The sequence below is a fragment of the Vombatus ursinus genome, unplaced genomic scaffold (assembly GCF_900497805.2).
Source record: "Vombatus ursinus unplaced genomic scaffold, bare-nosed wombat genome assembly UNPS02011591.1, whole genome shotgun sequence".
In the NCBI taxonomy this organism is placed as follows: Eukaryota; Metazoa; Chordata; class Mammalia; order Diprotodontia; family Vombatidae; genus Vombatus; species Vombatus ursinus.
The window spans coordinates 4,140,439-4,151,568 of NW_020951369.1; positions in this window are offsets into that span (position 1 = coordinate 4,140,439).

Consider the following 11,130-nt stretch of genomic DNA (forward strand, 5'->3'; position numbering starts at 1 on the left):
TAAATGCTTGTTGACCAACTGACCAAGATAGAGTGGGTTTCAGGTACTGAAAGAAGCTAGGTTATATTCTTCTACCTCCAGAAGCAGATGAATGTGATTTTTGTGTTACTAGCCATGTCAAGGTGGCATAGGTATTTTCCAGGGCCAACTTGGCTTATGGTCTTAGAGCAGACCTTAGCTTGTGGGGGAAAGGGATCAGAGTGGAGGGGGGACAGGGCTTGGGAGGGACAAAGGAGAATTTGTAATTTCCAGCCCCTTGAAGAAGAGGTGGAAAGATCATCACCTTCTCCACTCTCAGCTGAACCCAGAAACACTTGGTCTGGCTGCATATACATAGTTATTTGCATGTTTTCTATCCCATTAGAGTGTGAGCTCCTTGAGGGCAGGGACCCTGTTTCTGCCTTTCTCGGTTTCCACAGTGCTTTAGCATACTGGCAGATAAATCCTTACCAAATGGCTAAGGCTTAAGGCCCCCAAAAGAAGTATACCTAATTAACATTCCACATAATAACAATATGCATGTTGTTAAATATGCTGAGTTAATTTCATTTTGAGCTGTATTTGAGCTCCAAACCATTTATACATACTCATTCTAAATAGTTGGCTATTATTTTACTACTTGAGGAAATCACATCGTTTCTCAAAAGTGATGAAAACCTTATCTTTTCTCCTCCCTCAATAAGATGAATAAGTGCTGTGTGCTACGACTGAGTTCCTTGTCTTTTGGGCGATGGAAAGTGTGGAGGGTGAGGGGAGAAGATTTTAGCATCTATTACAAAGTGATTCCATTTTCGTGGAATTGGCTGAAATAGAATCTCTATCCCAATATAACTCAGGTCTTACAAAATATGTGAGCAGTAAACTACCTGATTTCCCAAATCAATATTTCCCTTATCTATATAAAGGGGATAATTGAAAGAATTCTGATTCATGAAGTTGTTATTGTTGTTCAACCGTTTCAGTTATGTCTGACAATTCATGACCCTATTTGGGGTTTGCTTGGCAAAGATCCTGGAGCGGTTTGCCATTTCCTTTTCCAGCTCATTTTACAGGTGAGGAAACTGAGGCAAACAGGGTGAAGTGACTTGCCCAGGGTCACATAGCTAGTGTGTCTGGAGTCAGGAAGACTTATCCTCCTGAGTTCCTGAGTTCCAATCTGGGCTCAGACACTTACTAGCTGTGTGACCCCAGGCAAATCACTTCTTTACCTCAGTTTTCTCATCTGTAAAATGAGCTAGAGAAGGAAATAGCAAACCACCACTGGATATTTGCCAAGAAAACCCCAAGTGGGGTCATGGAGAGTCAGACATGACTGAAATGACTGAACAACAACTGTAGCTCTTGTGTTTTGTAGTTTTCCCCTAATCAATACTTACTCTGTGGGGTGGTTTTACTTTCATTTTTTAAAACTTCACTTTCATGGGCAGCTAGGTGGCACAGTGGACAGAGCACCAACTCTGGAGTCAGGAGGACATGAGTTCAAATCCAACCTCAGAAACATAACACTTACTAGCTGTGTTACTGGGCAAGTCACTTAACCCCAACTGCCTCACCAAAAATAAATAAAACTTCACTTTCTAACTGAGTATTAATATTAACAGGCAGATCCCATAATCAATTCATGCTTCAACCTCACTTATCCTATCTGCACCCCATTGCAGAGAAGCTGAAGAGGTATGGATCACTGGAAACAAATAAGGTAGAATCCTGGGAATGACTTTTTGCTTCACTGTACCAATTTATTTTCATATTAATAACAGCTAGTATTCATATATTGGTTTAAGGTTTGCAAAGTACTTTGTATATGGGATCTTATTTAGTTCTAATAACAATCTACTATCCTCATTTTATAGATGAGGAAACTGAGGCTAAAAGAGGCCGCCCAGGTCACACAGTATGTATCTGAAGCTGGATTTGAACTCAGAACTTCCTAATTTCCTAACCCCTCTACTACATACCACTTAGTTACCTACTCTAGCCAAAAGGAGAAGGGTTTGGACAGAGAAATAATTTACATCATGTAAAACTTTGTTGGAGAGACTAATGAACTTGTTTAGGACTCTAATAAATTTCCCTAAGGAAAGTATGACTATGCCTATTAACATCACGGTGAGGATTCCAGAGGATGCCCAGAGTCTGGACATTTACAACTTATTCACATCCCATCATGGATATTTCAGAAGAGTTTCGGGGATCATTTGTCTGATTCCTCAGGCTGCTGTGGATCAGAGGCACCTCTTTCATCTGGACCTAGAAAGGGGACACTGGCAGGTGCCTATAACACTCTCAATAGGTATTAATGGTCACATTCACACCCCATGAGATCAAAATTCTCATCCCTCGATCATCCTCCTCATGTCGGTCAGGCTCCCCGAATTAACCCCTAATAAATCCTTCAAGTATTTGTCAAGCACCTACTACATGCAAGGCCCTGTGCTAAGCAAGGGGATTACAAATCTCCAGAGATCCTGAGGGGTTAGAACATCGGGCTAAATTGAATAAGATGAAATTCAATGGAGAAGAGTGAAAAGTGTTACAGTTGGGGTTCCTAGAAAAAAACATGCAACTGCATATTATAGGATGAGAAAGGAAACTGTAAGTTCAATCTCGTGGCTTTGTTGTCATTTTTCGGTCATGGCTGACTCTTCATGACCCTATTTGGAGTTTTCTTGGCAGAGATACGGTTTGCCATTTCCTTCTCCAGCTCATTTTACAGATTTGTAAACTGAGGCAAACTGAGTTAAATGACTTGCCCAGGGTCACATAGCTAATAAGTGTCTGAGGCTGGATTTGAACTCAGGTCTTCCTTACTCCTGGCCAGGCTAGTAAGTGTCTGAGACCAGATTTTGAATGCAGGAAGATGAGTCGGCCTGACTCCAGGCCCAGCAGTCTATCCACCTAGCTGCCATTAATCATATGGCACCAAGAGCTATGGTGATTCCCAGGTTGCTTTCAGAGTCCAGAAGAAGGGGCATCATAGTCCCCCTACTTGAGATGCCCCATAATTTAGCTGACAGATTGCTGGTATTGGCACAGAGAGGCTTAGGTTCAAATCCTCCTACACTTACTACAGACTGGGCAGTGAACTTTATTCCTTTTCCTCCCTAAATATGCTCATTTTGTTGTCCTTTGCCTAGGAAACAGGGAAGTCTGCTTTATTCTCTCAACCCTCCTCTTTATTTATTGAGGTGCTTTATTTGCTCTCCTGTAGGGCAGCTAGATGGAATCGTAGATAGAGTGCTAGGTCTGTAGTCAGGAAGACCTGAGTTCAAATCCAGCCTCAGACACTTAATGTGTGACCTTGGGCAAGTCACTTAACTCTGTCTCAGTTCCTCAACCTTAAAAATGAGCTAGAGAAGTAAATGGCAAACCACTCCAGTTTCTTTGCCAAGAAAACCCCAAATGGGGTCACCAAGAGTTGGATATGACTGATATGAGTCAACAACAAAATTTGTTCTACAGTTCAGGGATCAGAACTACAGTAGGATCATAGCATTCACAGTGGTGTGCAAATTAACTGGGACAAAATAATTAAATGTATTATCTTATTCAACAAACCTTATAACTCTTTACATCTTTATAGATAATATGTCCCCATTTTGCTTCAATCCCTTTATGTGATTTGGCATTGAATCCACAAGATTTTGACACGTAATTTTTCATTCTTCCTCAGGAAACCACATGTACCACATTGGATTTAAAAAACTTTTTTTAATTATCAATTCAACTTCCTTTCACTCCAACTCCCCCACATCTGAAAAGAAAAAAAAAAAACAAATGCAAAACCTTTGTTGCAAGCGTAACCAAACAAAAGAAATTCTCATATTGGCCATGTATGAAAATGTCTCTTATTTTGCATTTTTAGACTATTGCCTCTCTGTCAAAAAATGGGTAGCATGCCTCATCATCTATCCCTTGAAACCATAGTTTATCATTGTATTGCTCAGAAATCTTAAGTCTTTCAAAAGTGTTCATTTTTGCAGCGTTGTTAATAGTATCCATTGTTCTGATTCTGTTTGCTTCACGTCAGTTCCTATAATCCAGTCTTCCCATAATTCTCTGAAATCATCCCTTTCATCATTTCTACCCCTGCTTTTTTGCTTTAGCTGAAGCATAATATATTCATCTCCAGCCTTTTACCTTTACTTTGTGTCTATACTTGTGCTTCAGATGTGTTTCTTGTAAACAACATATTGTAGGATTATGCTTTTTAATCCATTTTGCTATCCACTTCCATTTTATGGGAGAGTTCATCCCATTCACATTCATAATCATGATTACTATCTGTGTCTTTCTCTCCATACTATTTCTGCCCCCTCGCCATTTATGTTTTTCTCACTCCTTTCTCCTTTTCTCTCCTCACTAGAATTTTGTTGGTCTATGCCTAGTTTCTGCCATACTCTTTTCCAGTTTTCCCAGCAGTTTTGGTCAAATAGTGAGTTCTTATCCCAGAAGCTGGGGTCTTTGTGTTTATCAAATAGTAGATTACTATAGTCATTGACTACTGGTGCTGAGGCTCCAGGAGATTTGGCTACTGGAGAACGCCATTGCCTGTGGTGGTTTTCTGAGGGGGTGTTTACCTGTTCCCCTGCCTGTACTGAGCTACTCAGGGGGTCCTAGTGTTAGTGCTTGCCTGCTCCACTACCCTGGGGCTCAGGATCTCCCCCTGGTATGTGGAGGTGTGGCTTGCTGCTGGCTTGCTAGGATGCCTCCCGTCCTATACTTCTCCCCCTCCCCCAGAGGAAGATGGGCCTTTCCTGTTAATCCTGGGCTACAAGACTGCTTCATCCTGTCTTTCTGCTGGCTCAGCTATTCCAGGGTTTTTCCTGGGGCAATATTTTCTGGGCTTTCAGAGGTCAATAAGGGAGGGTGAGAGAGGCTTATTTCTTACTTTGCCATCTTGGCTCCCCCATCATTTCTTATAGTACAATAGAGTAGCATGCCAGGAGTCAGGAAGACTCATATTCCTGAGTTGAAATCTGACTTTAAACACTAACTATCTATGTGACCTTGGGCAACACTTAACCCCATTTGCCTCAGTTTCCTCATCTGTAAAATGAGCTGGAGAAGGAAATGGCAAACCACTACAGTATCTTTGTCAAAAAAAAAAAAACAAAAAACAATCCAAAATGGGGTCATGAAGAGTTGAACATGACTGAAAAAAAAAGACTGACATCCCATCCCATTACGTGAATATACCACAATTTGTACTACATTTGGATATTAAGTATATCCTTGATGAACTGTCCGTTTTTTTTCCAATTCTAGCTTTAACTGTGTCCCATAGCTTTTTAATGGGAATCAAATGAATTCCCAGCCCACTCAGGCCAGTTTATGTCCATCTCTTTGCCAATTTCCTAACTTTCATGATATGGGGCATGGTGCAAGATAGTTCAATATACCATCTTTATTTGGGAATTTCTATAATTCCCCCAAAAATACTGTTTTTCAGTATGTCAATATGTTTATCAGAGTCCATCATTCCTTTAATGGGGATAAGACTTTCAGGGCAACTTGAAATTTAAAAAAAATTCCCGAAACATTTTTTGCATAGATGTTTTACAATACAATAAAGATACTCAGATCTTACAAGTTCACTTGAAACTCTGCAGTTAGTGGTTTTCATGTAGCTTCTTCTGTTATTCAATACTCCCACTTTCCTCTTGACTTATTTTTTATTTACTTGTAACAACAGTTAGCCACTGTATCTTGTTTTTGTTTTTGCTTTTGCTTATCTCCTGTTCTTTCAATGTGGATAAGCCTAAATTGCATTGTAGAGGAATCAAGAAAAACTCCTCCAGCTGCCAGGTTTTTGCTTATTTTCTGCAAATTAGTTAGTCTGTTTTGAAGCAATAGTTACTCGGTTCTTCCTATTGTTTTTCAACTACTTTCCTTTCCGCTTCAATTCATCTGATCTTATTAAAATGTGAACTTCAGTGACCTTGAAAAACTTGGTTTCCTCACAGCAAAAGAAGTGAACTTTTTCTTACAGTCACTGAAGTGGGCTCTTTCAGAGCCACCCCTTCGGCATACTTCCTTGAAATAATATCCATTCTTACAGACCACACAATTAAAAACACCATTAAAAGAGCAATGAACCATACGTTTTTGGTATGAAATCCAACATTCAACTGACAGAACTGACTGCAACTGGAAAAACCAGCTCAATTTGGTTTCATCTGGTCAAGGTCAGATGTTCTGAATCCAATTAACCTACTACTGCCTCACTCTCTACCTCCTCCCACTCCAAATTGTTTTAATGTCCAAGCACGTTTGTGTGACCATTGCTGTCCCAATATGACACCCAAATAAAAATTATTTCTTGTCCTGAGTAATTTGTAGTACAGTAGGAACTCCAGAGACATAAAATCATCCGGTTTTGGGATTTGTCCAGCCTACTTGCTGTTTCCCTTTTTGATCATTCTATGCCTAATTTTGACGTGTTTAGAATTGAGTTTTGAGTGTGGTCCTTGTGACTGATCATCTACTGTTCAAGTAGATTCGTGACTACATCAATATGATTTTTTTGGACATTAAATCCCTTAAATTGATTTAGAACTTAAAAATACCTTTGAGATCGTGTAGTCCATCTTCTTCACTTTACAAATAAGAGATCTTATACCCAGAGTGGTTAAGTCCAAGGTCATGCAGGTAGGAAGGAGGCAGAGGCTGGATTTGAACTCAGATTCTTATTCTCAATCCAGTACTCTTTTTTTTTTGAAGGAGGCAGAGGCTGGATTTGAACTCAGATTCTTATTCTCAATCCAGTACTCTTTTTTTTTTAAGGCAATTGTTAAGTGACTTGCTCAGGGTCACACAGCTAGTAAATGTCTGAGACTGGATTTGAACTCCTGACTCCAGGGCCAGTGCTCTATCTACTTGCTTCCTAACTGCCCATCTATTACTCTTTTTTTTTTTTTGGCTTTTTGCTAAGCAATTGGGGGTTAAGTGACTTGCCCAGAGTCACACAACTAGTAAGTGTCATGTGTTGTGTGTCTGAGGCCAGATTTCAACTCAGGTGCTCCTGACTCCAAGGCCAGAGCTCTAGCTACTGTGTCACCTAGCTGCCCTCCCTCTATTACTTTTTCCAGACAAAATGAATTCTAGTGCTGTGCAATACCTTTCCACTTTTTTTTTATAGTGACTGAGGAAGAATGGTAAGAAAGGGGGTAGAGAAATCTTACAGTTTTCATATTGCCTTTTAATTCAACTATTGGTACTGTGAGATCTTAGTCCAACAACCTTTAAGTCGTCATGTTTTTGGAGGAATTTGACCATCAACAGGGGCATTCTTTCTATAACTGAGACCATAAGATACAAGCAGCTAAATGGATGGAAGTTTTTCTTTGGAAATGTGAGTAAAGGGTTTGGCAGAGTTGGTGTCGCCACACACTGCAACGGCAATGAGATGCAGTATTTAACGGGACACTTGGCCCCCTCACCCGACAGTGCTCATGATGAGCATAAGAAAAGAGGCCACTAGGAAGGCAATTGCACGCAGTTCTGCACCAAAATCTATTGTAGAGCATGAGGGAGGAGAATTCTACCAAGAATTTGATAACACCGCTAGGTTACCACACACCTTAACATTCAATGACTTCAGGACAAAGATGAGCTGATGGGATGATGCTGAAAAATACTGTGGAAAATACAGTTCAGGAATAAGAAACTAAAGAGAACAAAGGCTTGTAAATTACACAGAAGATCATGAATACATTCTTCAGGAAGAAAAGGAAGTTTGGCTTCTAGAAAACACTGATCATGATGCCTCCCTGGTAAATCCTTAGTCTAAAGATGCTGTGAATAAATGCTGAAGGGTTGGAGGCTGGCGGATTCCCCCTTTACCTAGATGGCTCAAATTCCATCAATTCCAAAATATGGTTCCTTCATAGTATTGTGATCTGAGAGGTTGAGACCCCTCAAAGACTGGAGTACAGGACGGGGTTGTCTGGAATGAATTCACAGACTGAAGCATTCTTTAAGTTAGGTTGGCAAAAAGTTTATTGTTATGCTTTTCAGTGGGCAAGGATTTTTAAGGAACTTGTGAGAGACTGAGGATGGAGCTAGGGTTTATATGGAAAAGGGCATGGGAAAGGAATGCCAGGGATACTGATTAGGTAACCCAAAGATCCAGGTGTCTTTGGGAGTTATGGATGGGAAAGTACAGGGAGTATACCAGACAGGGAGAGATATGACAGAGATATGGATCTTGGGAGTCTGGCAGGAGGAAGAGTCCTTGGGCCAGCCAAGGACAAAACTCCTTGGGCTGGAAAAGGCACCCCCCCCCCTCTCTGTCTTGATGAGAGAATGCTCTGCAACAAGGGAAAGTTTTCTCACAAGACAGGAGCTTACTAAGGAATTGGGAGGCTTCATGATCTTTTTATTTATTTATTTGTTTTTGGCAATTGGGGTTAAGTGACTTGCCCAGGGTCACACAGCTAATAAGTGTCAAGTGTTTAGTCTGAGGTCAGATTTGAACTCAGGTCCTCCTGACTTCAAGGCCAGTGCTCTATCCACTGTGCCACCTAGCTGCCCCCAGAGACATGATCTTAGGGCTGGGACCTGAGCAGCCCAGCACGCTCTCACCCAGCTTTGTGTAGCCACACCAGGAAGAGAGATAAGGGTCTTGCTGGGGCCCACACATGAGTAATTGCTAGGCACAGTGTCCTTGGGCTGGGGAGTGATTTGTCAGAGACAGGGTTTCTGAGAGTAGGGAGAAATTAGAGTACAAGCACAAGCACCCAAGCACCCCATTAATAGGGTAGGTCCTGACCCATGATCTAGGACACTAGGTCCTAGAGTCAGTTTCTATGGAGGAAAAGGAAATCTAGGAAGGAGGTCTTCCAAGGACAGTAATGCCCCACCTCTGGGTTTAGGATGTTATCAGGAATAGGGCCCAACCAAAGGGGAATTCCTAGGGTCATAGTCAGCTTTAAATCTGCAAGTACTCTTTATTTCATAGATGAAGAAACTGAGGCCCAGAAAAATTGAGTGACTTGTCTAAGGTAATAGAAGTCGGCAGAGCCTGGATTAAAACTGAGGTCTTCTGTACATAAATCCAGTGTTTCTTTCCATAGGAATCCACTATCTCTCCAAAGATGTCAATGATTACAAGTAAAAACATTTTGCAATTCCTCCAATAGATTTGACCTTGGCACAGAAATTCCACAAAGAGTCTATTTTCAGTGGAATTCTATGGACAGAAAGAGATGTACCACTTCTCAAATTCACAATGTATCCCCAAATGCCCATTTCAGAAATTAATTCCTAAAAAATTCTGTGGTTCAGTTGTGTTTGAGTCTTCATGACCCCATTTGGGGTTTTCTTGGCAAAGATACTAGAGTGGTTTGCCATTTACTTCTCTAGCTCACTTTACAGATTAGGAAAATGAGGCAAACGGGATTATGGGACTCACCCAGCGTCACAAAGCTAGTAAGTGTCTGAGGCCAGATTTCAACTAAGGAAGGTGAGTCTTCCTGACTTCAGGCCTGGTACTCTATCCACTTTGCCACCCAGCTGTCCCTACAAAGCAGGGAGGTGGATTTATGAAAAAGGCTTCTTGACCATTGAAGATGCAGCAACTAATTTGAATATTATATCCAGAAAACCACCATGTATGTCTTCTGTCTGTGGTTGTTTTTATTAGACTTATAAGGTGATAATTTTTGGATGAGACAGCCTGTGAAAGTATAATATATACTTTCTCAGTGACACAGGGAAGTGGAAGCTACTTGATTCAGGTTTTGATCATGATTTATTTGGAAATTGGTTATTATCTATAAAATGGGTATAACAACACAGCTTAATTATGATTATTTAGCATAAAATAGGGTTATACATATTTTTATATTGAGTCACCCTGGTCTTACTGGCATCCATGATATTTCAGTGGTATGTTCCTTAAGAAAAAAATGTTGGCCCCCAAACCTAAATGTCCAGCCAACCTTCCCATTCCCTTCCTCCAACACAGACAATTCACACTTGGGAGACCTAACATCAGTTAATGGGATTTGTGTGTGTATGTTTAATACATAACATACATGCACGTAATCCTCCCAAACAATTCACCCAAGAAGTCAATTAAATCAATAGATCACAGGATCTTTCCATAGTCATTTGAGAACACCAGATGTGTTGGATCTTTCATTTCAGGGAACAGGAATAACCTGTCTTACCATTTAACTATGTCAAAACTGGTTGTTGCCGCATATATCAATGTGGTGTAATAAAAAGACTCCTGAAAAATTAGTCCGGAAACCTGAGTACAAATCTTAGCTTTGCCACTACTTGTGAAATTATGGGCAAGAAAATCTCTCCTCTGTGAAAATAGAGAATTTGGACCATGGAGGTCATTTAGTTCAGCCTCCTTATTCTACAGATAAGGAAACTGAAGCCTAGAAAGGTTAAAGGTTTTGTTTAAGGTTATACACATTGTAAGGAGCAGAATCAGGTTTTGAATCTTGACTCCTAATCTAGTGATGTTTCCTATATAGTACATGCATTATTATCCCCATGTTTCAGATGAAAAAAAAATAAGGTTAAATAACTTCTCTATGGTCATATACCTAGTCAGTGTTAGAACTCGAACTCAGATCCACATTTCCCCTGGTTTCAAGTCCAGTGCTCCTTCCACTGGAAAGATAATGTTCCACCATACCATAATGTGCATATACACATAATGTACCATAATGTGGCAACCTCATGCCACAATGGAAAAAAGTCTTAATTTTGATTGATCAGTGAGAATTGTTTAGGGTCATAGATTGAGAGCTGGCAGGGACCAGCAATCAATTTCAACTCCCCATCCCTCCCTGCCCCCTCCATTTCATAGATGAAGAAATGAAGACCCAGTCCTCCAACTCTAGATGCAGTGACCATTCTATTATGCCACCTGGATCTTTGGTGATGTTTTTATTCTGCTTTTGGACAGCCAAGAAGACCTCTGAATCTATGAACCAAAGTCTAATGGTATAAGAAACAGCATCCAGACACAGAGTGAGAGGTTTGAGAATGAGGTGAGAGATAAAGGGAACAGATATATAAACTGGCTCAGTGCCCTGGCTCCAATAAAACTAGGCAAATGATGTGTGCGTGCATGCGTGCGTGTGTGAGTGCGTGCGTGCATGTGTG